Genomic DNA, 15,408 nt, shown 5'->3' with positions numbered 1-15,408 from the left:
GGGTGGACATACCGCCGAATTGCTCAACACGTGGGGCGTGAGGTCTCCACTGTATGTCGATGTTGTCGCCAGTGGTCGGCGGAAGGTGCACGTGCCCGTCGACCTGGGACCGGACCGCAGCGACGCACGGATGCACGCCAAGACCGTAGGATCCTACGCAGTGCCGTAGGGGACCGCACCGCCACTTCCCAGCAAATTAGGGACACTGTTGCTCCTGGGGTATCGGCGAGGACCATTCGCAACCGTCTCCATGAAGCTGGGCTACGGTCCCGCACACCGTTAGGCCGTCTTCCGCTTACGCCCCAACATCGTGCAGCCCGCCTCCATTGGTGTCGCGACAGGCGTGAATGGAGGGACGAATGGAGACGTGTCGTCTTCAGCGATGAGGGTCGCTTCTGCCTTGGTGCCAATGATGGCCGTGCAGGTGAGCGCCACAATCAGGACTGCATACGACCGAGGCACACAGGGCCAACACCCGGCATCATGGTGTGGGGAGCGATCTCCTACACTGGCCGTACACCACTGGTGATCGTCGAGGGGACACTGAATAGTGCACGGTACATCCAAACCGTCATCGAACCCATCGTTCTACCATTCCTAGACCGGCAAGGGAACTTGCTGTTCCAACAGGACAATGCACGTCCGCATGTAACCCGTGCCACCCAACGTGCTCTAGAAGGTGTAAGTCAACTACCCTGGCCAGCAAGATCTCCGGATCTGTCCCCCATTGAGCATGTTAGGGACTGTATGAAGCGTCGTCTCACGCGGTCTGCACGTTCAGCACGAACGCTGGTCCAACTGAGGCGCCAGGTGGAAATGGCATGGCAAGCCGTTCCACAGGACTACATCCAGCATCTCTACGATCGTCTCCATGGGAGAATAGCAGCCTGCATTGCTGCGAAAGGTGGATATTCACTGTACTAGTGCCGACATTATGCATGCTCTGTTGCCTGTGTCTATGTGCCTGTGGTTCTGTCAGTGTGATCATGTGATATATCTGACCCCAGGAATGTGTCAATAAAGTTTCCCCTTCCTGGGACAATGAATTCACGGTGTTCTTATTTCAATTTCCAGGAGTGTATATTCTTCTTGAAGTCTGAGGGTATTTCGCCTGTCTCATACATCTTGCTCACCAGATGGTAGAGTTTTGTCAGGCAACTATAGGTCTTCTCTCAAATTCTGACGTCAGCGTGTATTGCTCTCGCGCCTGTCTGCGAGGCATATGTACTGTCCAACTGGGAACACAGAATGAAATTCGCGATGACTTTAGGCTCCGGCATCGACGTGTCCTGTTTACCACACTTGCCAACTGCGCGGTGAAATTGCGCTGCATTTTCACACATTGTGCCATCGGCCGCCAGAGGTTACAATTTTGCATTTTCCGTCGATACTTGTAAGAACGTAAATTTGTGACCAATTCGCAATTTTTTTGACGACGTTTTGGACAACGAAAACCTCGTCTTTATAAATCAACATGGTTTCCATAAACAAAGATTTCGGGAAGCTCAGCTCCTTTTCAGCCACCATGACATCCACAGCGCTGTAGGCATCGGCGCTCAGACTGATGCCGTGTTCGCCGGCCGGAGTGGCCGAGCGGTTAAAGGCGCTACAGTCTGGAACCGCACGACCGCTACGGTCGCAGGTTCGAATCCTGCCTCGGGAATGGATGTGTATGATGTCCTTAGGTTAGTTAGGTTTAAGTAGTTCTAAGTTCTAGGGGACTTATGACCACAGCAGTTGAGTCCCATAGTGCTCAGAGCCATTTGAACCATTGATGCCGTGTTCTTTGTTTTCCGGTAGGTAGTTGACACGGGTCCACACCGTGAAAAAAATACGTATCTACAGAGTACCTGACCAGATTAGCGACTGCGCTCAAGACTGTATTGCAGACAGACTTCAACACTTCACTCTTACATCAAAAAACTTTCCAGATGCAAAGGTAACTTCGGGGGTACCCCATTGAAGTGTGATGGGACAGTTACTGCTTGCATGTATGTGCACTGAAGAGCCAATGAAACTGGTACACCTGCTTAATGACATGTAAGACTACTGCGAGAACGCACAAGTGCCGCAACACGACGTGGCATGGACTCGACTAATATCTGAAGTAGTGCTGGAGGGAACTGATATCATGAATCCTGCAGGGCTGTCCATAAATCCGTAAGAGTACGAGGGGATGGAGATCTCTTCTGAACAGGACGTTGCAAGGCATCCCAGATATGCTCAATAATGTTCATGTCTGAGGTGTTTGATGCCCAGCGGAAGTTTATTCAGGAGAACTCAGAAGAGTGTTCATGGAACCACTCTGTAGCAATTTTGGACGTGTGGGAATTGCCCAAGTCCGTTGGAATGCAGAACGGACATGAATGAATGCAGATGATCAGACAGGATGCTTACGTACCTGTCACCTGTCAGATTCGTATCTAGACGTTTGAGGGGTCCCATATCGCCACATATCCCCACACCACTACAGAGCCTCCACCAGCTTGAAAAGTCTCCTGCTGACATGCAGGACCCATGCATTCATGAGTTTGTCTCCACACCCGTACACGTCCATCCGCTCGACGCAATTTGAAACGAGATTCGTCCGACCAGGCAATATGTTTCCACTCATCAACAGTCCAATGCCAGTATTGACGGATCCAGGCGAGGCGTAAAGCTTTGTGTCGTGCAGTCATCAAGTGTACACGAGTGGTCTTTCGGCTCCGAAATCCCATATTGATGATGTTTCGTTGAATGGTTCGCACGCTTACACTTATTGATGGTCCAGCACTGAAATCTGCAGCAATTTGCAGAGGGCTTGCACTTCTGTCACGTTGAAGGATTACCTTCAGTCATCGTTGGTCCAGTTCTTGCCGGATCCTTTTCGGCCGCAGCGATGTCGGAGATTTGATGTTTTACCGGATTCCTGATATTCGTGGTACCGTCGTGAAATGGTCGTACGGGAAAATCCAAACTTCATGCTACCGCGGAGATGCTGTGTTCCATCGCTCGTGCGCCGACTATAACACCACTTTCAAACTCACTTAAATCTTGATAACATCCCATTGTAGCAGCAGTAACCGTTGTAAGAACTGAACGAGACACTTGTTGTCTTATATAGGCGTTGCCGATCGCAGCGCCGTATTCCGCCTGTTCACATATCTCCGTATTTTAATATGCATGCCTATACCAGTTTCTTTGGAGCTTCAGTACAAATGATCTGTAGGATGCGTCGGAAGCTCTGTAAGACTGTTTTCAGATGTTGCGGTTGCTTTAAGACGATAGCAACGCTACAGGACACTAACAATTTGCAGAAAGACCTGCAGAGGAGTGATAAATGGAGCAGGAACTGCCAGTTGACTCCGAACGTAAATAAATGTAGTGTACTGTACATACTTATATATGGGACAAGAAATCCGCTACTTTACAAATGCACATGGTGTCAAATTTCTGGAAACACTAACTACCGTTAAATATCTAGAGGTATCTACCTGGAGCGACCTTGAGTGGAATGACCACACGTAAGACAGACATTAGGAAAAGCAGATGCGAGACTGATATTCGTAGGAAGAATCTTAAGAAAGTTTAATTAATCCACCAAAGAAGTGGCTCGCAAGGTTGTTGTTCGACCAATTCCTGAGTATTGTTCATCAATCTGAGACACAGAGAAGATCCAACGAAGAGCGGCACGTTTCGTCACGGGATCGTTTGGTCGACACGAGAACATTAACAGGCACTGAGGTGTTGCCGTATTTACCTGTACAAATGTACCCTCAGTAACTGTGACTCCGTCGAATCTGGTTCGAAAGTGGTTCCTTCAAGAAGGCTATTTTAAATGACGTTGTCCACACCAGATTTTCAGTCCACATACTTTAACTTCACTTTGTTGCTGAATAACCTACGCTGTATGGCCAGGTTGGGCCTCATTCATTATAATTTAACCACGGATAAATAGCTAGCTACATATTATTCTCGATATATGTCCTATAATGAAAATATTTCAGTCCAGTAACCAGACGCTGAAACGACTCAAAATTTTACGTGTGACAAGAACATCATTAACACATCCCTCATTACACTGTCCTTTCAAGTATGTCATTTAGGATTAACACAGTTCAGTGTTTAATACTATTGTCACAGTTTGGAGTATGCATTATTGAAGCTCGACACAGTTCTTGAGATGAACAGCAAGCTCGCAGTCGATGACGAAAAAATAGTCATTGTAAAAACTCTCGGACACTGAATTTAGCCGGCCGCGGTGGTCGTGCTGTTCTAGGCGCTTCAGTCCGGAACCGCGAGACTGCTACGGTCGCAGGTTCGAATCCTGCCTCGGGCATGGATGTGTGTGATGTCCTTAGGTTAGTTAGGTTTAAGTAGTTCTAAGTTCTAGGGGACTGACGACCTCAGATGTTGAGTCCCATAGTGCTCAGAGCCATTTTCAACTGAATTTAAATAAAACTCGATACCTTTTACAACTTGTGCTTTGTGCTAACTCGTCTGCGTAAATTGCTTAATGATTTCGGGCACTGGTCTTGTTCATACCATAACCTCCTGCAGACTGACTGAAATGGCTCCCGGAAGCCTCTACTTTATAAGCTTACAGTAATTAAGACTACTTTCAGCTGTTGATCTTTGCTGTATTTTTACAAATTACAGTTAAAGATTTATGCTTCTGAGCTAGGGAAGATTCTTCTAATTGCAGATAAAACAATAATTTCTATTAAATTCTGTTGTATTAATTGCAAAGTATGGTATTCTGTTTCAGTAACAATATTTTAGTTATAAATGCTAATTATTCTGAAACCAAATGAGTGCCGAAGTTGCTAACGTATTTTTAATATTAGTTGTAAAGTGCTATAATTATGCACTTGTGTTTTTCCTGTTCTCTATCTAAAAGTTAGCAAATAGGTATAAGTTCATGTGAACAACGATAATAAAGTTTTATATGACCGATATCTTGCAATTAGCACAATAGATAAATTAATTACAGCAATGGCTTTTAATTAACTAAAAGAATGTAATGGAGCGTAAAGTCAAGCTGGCTAAGTTAATATTCAAGATTTCTGGTACTGTGCGCTTTGTTATGTAAATTATAATCTCGAAGATATTTAAAAAGAAAAAGTTTTTTTGAGGGGCGGGGGGCAGGGGGAGAAAACATAACAGGGGAAGAAATACAAGTGCTATGTTATACCACACTCAACAGATTCCAGTAGCAGATGCTGCAAGTGAGACGTTGCGCATCGCCGAGAGTTTTACTACTGTAAGTTTCAGGGAGCACTTTCAGGCAAGAGTTGGGCAACATATTACCTCCTCACATACGTCCCGCTAAAAGAACACAATTAGAAAATTTGAGAAATTAGAGCTGATACGGAGCCTTACCGACACTCATTCTTTCCAAGCGCGATTATTCGTGAATGGAGGGAGGGTGATCAGTTAGTGGCACCAAAAGTATCCTCCGCCAAACGCCGTCAGGTGGCTTGTGTAGAAATGATAAAGATGTTTGGTTTGTGGAGCGCCTAACTACGCGATCATCAGCGCGAGTACAGTGTCCTAGTTTTAACACAGTCCTACGTTTGCACAGTCCATCTTAGCTAGCGTCACGAATGAAGATGGTATGCTGAGGACAACACAGACATTCAGTCCCCGTGCAGAGAAAATCCCCAAGCCCGCCGGGAATCGAACCCGGGACCCCGGGACCCAGAGGCAGCATTGCTAGCCACTAGACAACGAGCTGCGGACTTAGGAGTAATGACGTAGATGTCGACGATAACTATGTCATCCGTCGTCCCAGCCAGGAATTAACACATACACGACTGGCCATTAAAATTGCTACATCAAGAAGAAATGCAGATGGTAAACGGGTATTCATTGGACAAATATATTATACCAGAACTGACATATGATTACATTTTCACGCAATTTGGGTGCATAGATCGTGAGAAACCAGTACCCAGAAACACCTCTGGCCGTAATAACGGCCTTGACACGCCTGGGCATTGAGTCAAACAGAGCATGGATGGCGTGTACAGGTACAGCTACCCACGCAGCTTCAACACGATACCACAGTTCATCAAGAGTAGTGGGTGGCGTATTGTGACGAGCCAGTTGCTCGGCCACCATTGATCAGACGTTTTCAATTGGTGAGAGATGTAGAGAATGTGCTGGCCAGGGCAGCAGTCCAACAATTTCTGTATCCAGAAAGGCCCGTAGGGGACCTGCAACATGCAGTCGTGCATTATCCTGCTGAAATGTAGGGTTTCGCATGGATCGAATGAAGGGTAGAGCCACGGGTCGTAACACATCTGAAATGTAACGTCCACTGTTCAAACTGCCGTCAATGCGAACAAGAGGTGAGTGAGACGTGTAACCAACGTGTACCCTATACCATCACTCCCGCTGATACGTCAGTATGGCGATGACGAATACACGCTTCCAAAGTGCATTCACCGCGATATCGCCAAACACGGATGCGACCATCATGATGCTGTAAACAGAACCAGCATTCATCCGAAAAAATGACGTTTTGCCATTCGCGCACCTTGTTCGACGTTGAGTACACCATAGCAGGCGCTCGTATCTGTGATGCAGCGTCAAAGGTAAACGCAGCCACGGTTCCGAGCTGATAGTCCATGCTGCTGCAAACGTCGTCGAACTGTTCGTGCAGATGGTTATTGTCTTGCAAACGTCCCCATCTGTTGATTCAGAGATCGAGACGTGGCTGCACGATCCGTTACAGCCACGCGGATAAGATGCCTGTCATCTCGACTGCTAGTGACACGAGGCCGTTGGGATCCAGCACGGCGTTGCGTATTACCCTCCTGAACCCACCGATTCAGTATTCTGCTAACAGTCATTGGATCTCGACCAACGCGAGCGGCAATGTCGCGATACGATAAACCGCAATCGCGATAGGCTACAATCCGACCTTTATCAAAGTCGGAAACGTGATGGTACGCATTTCTCCTCCTTACACGAGGCATCACAGCAACGTTTCACCAGGCAACGCCGGTCAACTGCTGTTTGTGTATAAAAAATCGGTTGGAAACTTTCCTCATGTCAGCACGTTGTAGGCGTCGCCACCGGCGCCAACCTTGTGTGAATGCTCTGAAATGCTAATCATTTGCATATCCCAGCATCTCCTTCCTGTTGGTTAAATTTCGCATCTGCAGCACGTCATCTTCGTGGTGTAGCAATTTTAATGACCAGTAGTGTAGCACGTTCGGAACGGGACGAGCTACGAGCACTGGGGTATTGTGAATGGCGCTGCCGACGCAACAGTAACGGCCCGCTGTGAGGCCGTTAACGAGTTTCGAGGCGACCGAAAGCGCCGCCCCTCTTTTGACTCGTTGCTCCCTGCTGGGGACAGCAGTGCAACGCGACGTAACGAGCTAAGCACTGCGTGCGTTGCGTAAACGCACTGTGTCTGGACGGTGGTCCTCTCTCCGCAACTGGTAGTCGCGGCAGACAAGTGACCTGGAGCGCGAGCAGTACGTGACAGACAGCGTCTCCCTTTCAGTATCACTTAAAAAATAAGGGGGCGCTCATTAAATTTTGTATCGAGGTCATCATCGTGAGCATCAAGCGTTGGGCCCTTAAAACTGCTCTAGCTCTTACTGTTAAAGTGCTTCTCAGTAATTAATATTCCCTGGCAGCGTTACAGAGCAGTGCAAGGGGCCATCAGAAGCAGCTGCCAGCTCGGCCAAATGGATCGAGGTGTTTTTAAAGAACTTCCGCTTCTCTATGACTCACCCTTTTTTCTGGCTTGTATAGGCAGCGCAGATCAGAAATGAACTCAGTAGATTCACTTCAAACTCGTCAGCACCTTTCTGTGACGTCACTTCCGAGCTCGCTGTCTCCGTGTGCCCCTAGGTACAAGTGGACTCGAGTCACACAGAAAGGAGAGCGAGTACACGAGTTCGCAAGAATAGCTGTTCTGAAAGAAATTTCTGTCGTTAAACTGTAAGTTATTATTCGTTTATTTCAGACAGTCATGTTTTCAGCCAGTCTCAAGCCCAAGTTGGAATGTCACAGTACGTCCGATCTGTCTAAATGACAGAAGTAAGTTATACAGGGTGGTCCATTGATCGTGACCGGGCCAAATATCTCACGAAATAAGCGTCAAACGAAAAAAGTACAAATAACGAAAATCGTCTAGCTTGAACGAGGAAACCAGATAGCGCTATGGGTGGCCCGATAGATGGCGCTGCCATATGTCAAACGGATATCAACTGCGTTTTTTTAAATAGGAAGCCACCTTTTTTATTACATTTTCGTGTAGTACGTAAAGAAATGTGAACGTTTTAGTTGGACCACTTTTTTCGGTTTGTGACAGATGGCGCTGTAATAGTCACAAACATATGGCTCACAATTTTAGACGAACAGTTGGTAACAGGTAGGTATTTTAAATTAAAATACAGAACGTAGGTACGTTTGAACATTTTATTTCGGTTATTGCAATGTGATACATCTACCTTTCTGAGAACGCATGCTGTTACTGCGTGATTACCTGTAAATACCACATTAATGCAATAAATGCTTAAGATGCTGTCCGTCAACCTCAATGCATTTGGCAATACGTGTAACGACATTCCTCTCCACAGCGAGTAGTTCGCCTTCCGTAACGTTCGCACATGCATTGACAATGCGCTGACGCATGTTGTCAGGCGTTGTCGGTGGATCACGATAGCAAATATCCTTCAACTTTCCCCACAGAAAGAAATCCGGGGTCGTCTTCGACGACCAATCCACCTGTCATGAAATATGCTGTTCAATACCACTTCACCGTCACCCGAGCTATGTTCCGGATATCCATCATGTTGGAAATACATCGCCATTCTGTTATGCAGTGAAACATCTTGTAGTAACATCGGTAGAACATTACGTAGCAAAATCAGCATACATTGCACCATTTAGATTGCCATTGATAAAATGGGGACCAATTATCCTTCCTCCCATAATGCCGCACCATACATTAACCACCAAGGTCGCTGATGTTCCACTTGTCGCAGCCATCGTGGATTTTCCGTTGCCCAATAGTGCATAGTATGCCGGTTTACGTGACCGCTGTTGGTGAATGACGCTTCGTCGCTAAATAGAACACGTGCAAAATATCTGTCATCGTCCCGTAATTTCTCTTGTGGCCAGTTGCAGAACTGTACACGACGTTCAAAGTTGCCGCCATGCAATTCGTGGTGCATAGAAATATGGCACGGGTACAATCGATGTTGATGTAGCATTCTCAACACCGACGTTTTTGAGATTCCCGATTCTCGCGCAATTTGTCTGCTACTGATGTGCGGATTAGCCGCGACAGCAGCTAAAACACCTACTTGGGCATCATAAATTGTTTCAGGTCGTGGTTGACATTTCACATGTGGCTGAACACTTCCTCTTTCCTTAAATAAAGTAACTATCCGCGAACGGCCCGGATAGTTGGATGGTGTCGTCCAGGATACCGAGCAGCATACGTAGCAGAAGCCCGTTGGGCATTTTGATTACAATAGCCATACATCAACACGATATCGACCTTTTCCGCAATTGGTAAAGTGTCCATTTTAACACGGGCAATGTATCACGAAGCAAATACATTCCGCACTGGCGGAATGTTACGTGATACCACGTGCTTATACGTTTGTGACTATTACTGCGCCATTTACCACAAAACGAAAAAAGTGGTCCAACTAAAACATTTATATTTCTTTACGTACTACACGAATATGTAGTAAAAAATGGGGGTTCCTATTTAAAAAACACAGTTGATATCCGTTTGACCTACGGAAGCACCATCTAGCGGGCCAGCCATAGCGCTGTCTGGTTTCCCCCTTCAAGCTAGACGAGTTTCGTTCTTTGTAGTTTTTTCGTTTGATGCTTATTTCATGAGATATTTGGGCCGCTCACAATCAATGGACCACCCTGTATATCATATAACAACTTATCGGTTAGCGGTGAATAGTGTCCTATTTATACATGCATTTATATATAATACATATAACTCTTTTGGAAATTGCTGTAACTTTATTTTGATATTCAATATCTGTTTAGAGAATGACTAATACTTCCGTTGGCATATACACGCTTTCGAGGCGTCTCCGAGTTTGTAACGACAGTATGAAAACATGAGAATGAAGTACAATCTCTATATGGTGACTGATTATTAAAATAAACTACAGAAATGAATGATAAAGCTACACAGCTCGTTCTTAGCCCATAAACCCAAGTTGCCGTTATCAGATGAATGCAGAAACAGCGGGCTTTTCTGCCGCAGGTATTTAACAGTGACGTTGCTCCGTGTCCAGTTTTCGTTTGACGCGGCACGTCTGTTTCCTCACGGTGGAGGTGGGATAAACAAGAATACAACCATTTTGTTTGCACTGGACAAAATTTTGGTGTCTTTCGTCTGAAGTGTGGAGTATAGCGTGGAACTTATTCCAGCATAAGAATCACACAGCCAACCGGTTGCAAATAACTGTTTGGTACATTGACCTACGTTTCAACACCTCTAACGCTGTCTTCATCAGAATAAAATTTTAAGAAACGTTGAAATTACTTTGCGGGAAAGCAATGGTCAAGGTTTCGAGCCGTTATACTCAAGCTAGAAATTAAAATTAAACAAGGCTTGAACGTGTTTAATTTTAATTTTTGAACTGTTCGATATTTGCTCGAAACTTTGACCATTGCTTTTCCGCAATGTAATTTGACTGTTTCTTAAAATTTCCTTCTGATGAAGACATACTTAGAGGTGTCGAAACCTAGGTCATTGTACCAGTTATGTGCAACCGGTTGGCTGTTTGATTCCTATGCTGGAACTTAGAGACTGAGAGACATCCATGTTTAAATCCGTATTCCAAATAACACTCCTCCTCTAATACAACACATTTTCAGTTACGTACTTTGCATCAATTTTCATCTTATTGCCACCACGGTCTCGTGAAACAGAGCTTCGTTAACGGTCGCCTGATCCCGTCAATCCGTCATTTTACCTTGTCAGTGCTACTTTACAACAACAAGATCGTGTACTCATCTTCCGTCCTTCCGATAACACACGACTAGTCTTGCACTACTGCGTGCTTCAGTAAGAGGGAACGAGTCGACGAGTATGAAGCGACTGTAGCGCCACAATTCTCAGACACGTCGTACTCGCGAAACTACTGTGGGAACGAAGAAAGATCGGTAGCAGTGATGTAACAGATTCTCCTTGATTTGTGAAGCATGCAACCCACAACATAAGATTCGTAATCGCTCCGTTCCTGATCTCTGACAGGCAGAGGCTGGTGTCCCAAAGTTGGAGGGCTTTGTGTCTTACCTCCAGCACATTGACGCTCACCAGCTTGACTGTTCTGAATGAAACGCTCTTTTGATGTAAAAATACCACATGAAAATGTTTGACATGAATATTTACTTACTGTTTAGTGGACCTAATTCGAAGTTTTCTGCTACCTGCTGGTAAAGTGGCACTAGCAATATCTCTGGAGCTAGCACATGGATTATGAGCAAAAGTTGCTACAACACGTATTTCCATCGGTCTATTGATTGCTGCTTTGGTCATTACCGACTGTTATGTTTGTGTTCCTTTTGCATTCTCCGTAAGTACCGTATCCAGTTTCTGTTGCACTGAGAAAGATGTTTATCTTTTTAAATTAATCAGAACTCGACGTATGTGAACCACATGGACAGAACGAAACCTACACTTCCTCTGTACCCCTTTCATGCCAGTACCATTGTGGGGCAACAATCTGTAGCTTTCGTTGTGTCCATGTGTCGAGTTCTGAGATCTCGACTTTCCCGTCATTATGTTGTTTACCGACGAGTGCGCCTTCCATCGGGATGGACTTTACAACACTCGAAACGTTCATTACTGGGCAAGGGGAAATCCTCACGTCACGTACATCCACGGACACCAGGAACGATTGTCGCTCAATATTTGGGCAGGCATTGTGGCTGACCATCTGACTAGGCTGGTCCGTCTACCTCCTCGACTTACCGGGGCAAATTATCTTCACTTTCTGCAAGAACCTCTACCCGGCCTGCTGGAAGATGTTCCCCTGGACATACTGCTACACTCGTGGTTGCAGCATGATGTGGCGCCCGCACGTAACATTCTTGCTGTGCGCAGATATTTAAATGAACTCTTCGATGGCTGAGTAATTGGCAGAGGTGCTCGTAGGACATGGCCCTCGCAATCACTAAACCTCACGCCACAGGAATTTTTCCTGTGGAGATTCTCCAAGGTTCTAGTTCACCCACCCGGAAGCGAACCACCTAGAAACGAAGAGGAATTAATGGATCGCATTCAACATGGCACCAATCACATCAGGGCAATGCCAGAAATCTTTGAAAGAGTTCGGCAAAACACCGTTGGACGTTACTAAGCTTGTGTCGCGTAAGAGGGGCACCAGTTCGAGCATCTGCTTTAGGTAAACAATGTCCTAGCTGCGAAAAAAAAGGCTCTTTCCAGGGCCGACACAATTTGTAAAAGACTTTCTGTACGCGAACTAACAGCTGTCAAAGGGTTTGTTCCCGGTACGTCTTATCATGAAACTACAATGGATGTGACGGGATACCGGCGGATTCGTCCCCAGGCCCTCAGAGAAGAAGGCTATTACGCTACCACCGAGCGTGCGGGCAGCCTTGGATACATCGCGATCCATGGCAGGCAAAGCATTCGCGGCCATGAACATCCGGCAATAGGGCAACCCCCCTCTCAATCGGAGTACGTGGCGCCAAGTTTCCGAACTTTAAAAATTGTGCGTTGTCGACCTACACAACATTAGTAATGTTGGTTCCTACTGGCATCAGCTATCGAAGGTTAATATTTCGTGGATAATGCTGATACATGGCGAAACAACGCTCTGGTGGGCGGTTTTCTGGTTTAAATCACCTCGGAGTATGACCATGCGGTGCATCTGACCTGCGGTCGTCGCACGGTGGTGCTTGCATTAGTCCACATACGCAGAGGTGTGTTGGTGCGTTTCAGAGTACGGTGCAGCGAGTAAGTGTGCAGACGTTTTCAGACGAGCTAATGGCGACTTTGCGTTGAAAATGTCTCAAAGAACACATATTGATGACGTTGTGAGAGGTAGAATACTAGGGCGACTGAAGGCTGGTCAAACACAGCAGGTCGTAGCACGGGCCCTCCGTGTGGCACAATCTGTGATCTCAAGATTATGGCAACGGTTCCAGGACACAGGAAACGTGTCCAGGCGCTACAGTACGGGACGTCCACAGTGTGAAACACCACAAGATGACCGATATCTCACCATCAGCGCCCGCAGACGGCCACGGAGTACTGCAGGTAGGCTTGCTGGGGACCTTACCGCATCCACTGGAACAGTATGTCTCCAGACACACAGTTTACAGACGACTGCAAGGTGCATTCCACTGATCCCTGGTCACAGGAGAGACCGTAAAACCTGGTGTCAAGAACACAGTACATGGTAATTGGAACAGTGGTCCCAAGTTATGTTCACGGACGAGTCCAGGTATAGTCTGAACAGTGGTTATCACCGAGTTTTGATTTGGCGTGAACCAGGAACCCGATACCAACCCCTTAATGTCTTCGAAAGGGACCTGTATGGAGGTCGTGGTTTGATGGTGTGGGGTGGGATTATGATTGGTGCACGTACACCCCTGCATGTCTTTGATAGAGGAACTGTAACAGGTACGTGTATCAGGTCGTCATTTTGCACCAGTATGTCCGCCTTTTCAGGGGTACAGTCGTCCCACCTTATCCTGATGGATGATAACGCACGGCCCCACCGAGCTGTCATTGTGGAGGAGTACCTTGAAACAGAAGAGAACAGGCGAATTGAGTGGCCTGCCTGTTCCCCAGACCTAAACCCCATCGAGCACGTCTGGGATGCTCTCCGTCGACGTATCGCTGCACGTCTTCAAACCCCTAGCAAACTTCAGGAGCTCCGACAGGCACTGGTGCAAGAATGGGAGGCTACACCCCAGCAGCTGCTCGACCACCTGATCCAGAGTATGCCAACCCATGGTGCGGTCTGTGTACGTGTGCATGGTGATCATATCCCATATTGATGTCGGGGTACATGCGCAGGAAACAGTGGCGTTTTGTAGCACATGTGTTTCGGGACGGTTTTCTCAACTTATCACGAGTACCGTGGACTTACAGATCTGTGTCATGTGTGTTCCCTATGTGCCTATGCTATTAGCGCCAGTTTTATGTAGTGGCACGTTGTGCGGCACCAGATTCTGCAATTATCGCAAAATGTCTGTTCTCTGGAACATGAATAAAATAACAGATTTTATACATAGGTCTATATGAATTTAGAGGCCTTGGCGGCTGTTAAGATTATTTCCGTGCGGATGCGCTCTCTCTCTCCTGAAATCTTGCGGGAATCATGCGAGACGCTGCGAGCAATGAGTATCGTGGACAACGGGCAGTACGTAAGGAGTGTGCGACAAGTTGGTAATTTCAATTAGATGAGAAGGGGAATCGTGATCGAATAGCTGAAGCTGTTACGGCGACCGCTGGCGTAAAGCGGGAAATCCGGGTTGGTATCTCTGTCTCCCACAAATTTTGACATGTTGCCGTTTAGTTCATTTCAGTGCTCTATTGCGGTCGATGTCAGAATTTCTATTTCATTTCATCGCGCCGTTTCCTTTACACTCGACGTGGTGCATTTCTTTATTTTGGTATGAAATCATTAGGTTGCTCGTAATACAGCAGTTGGTTTCATGTTCAAAAGAGATAAATCAACGCTTTTGACACTGTATCTCACAAGCGGCTTGTATTGAAATTGTGTGGTTAAGGAATATTGCCTCCGTTATGCGACCTGATCGTGATTTCCTATCAGAGAGTAGTAACTGATGGAAAGTCATCCGCTAAAATAGAAGTGATTTCTGGCATTCCCCAAGATTTACAGGCTCTTTGCTGTTTCTGATCTAAATAAAGATTTAAGAGACAACCTGACCAGCCATCTTAGGTCGTTTGCAGATGATGCTGTCGTTTAGCGTCTAGTAAACTCACAAGAAAATTAAAAATATTTCAAAACGATTTAGAAAGGATATTTATATGGTTCGAAAAGTGACAATTGACCTTAAAAAATGAAAAGTGTGAGGTCATCCACATGACTACTAAAAGGAATCCTTTAAACTTCGGTTGCACAATAAATGAATCAAATCTAAAGGCTGTAAATTCAACCAAATACCTAGGAATTATAAGTACGAACAACTTACATCGGAAAAAACACATAGGAAATGTTGATTTATCACTTTTGAACATGAAACCAACTGCTGTCTTACGAGCAAGCTGACGATTTCATAGCCAAATAAAGAAATGCACCACGTCGAGTCTAAAGGAAACGGCGCGATGAAATGAAATAGAAATTCTGACACCGACCGCAATAGAGCACAGAAATGAATTCAATGGCAACAAGTGAAAATTTGTGGCACTACGCTTATCCC

The sequence above is a fragment of the Schistocerca serialis genome, chromosome 1 (assembly GCF_023864345.2).
Source record: "Schistocerca serialis cubense isolate TAMUIC-IGC-003099 chromosome 1, iqSchSeri2.2, whole genome shotgun sequence".
NCBI classification, from domain to species: domain Eukaryota; kingdom Metazoa; phylum Arthropoda; class Insecta; order Orthoptera; family Acrididae; genus Schistocerca; species Schistocerca serialis.
Note: the sequence above shows the minus strand (reverse complement) of the source record.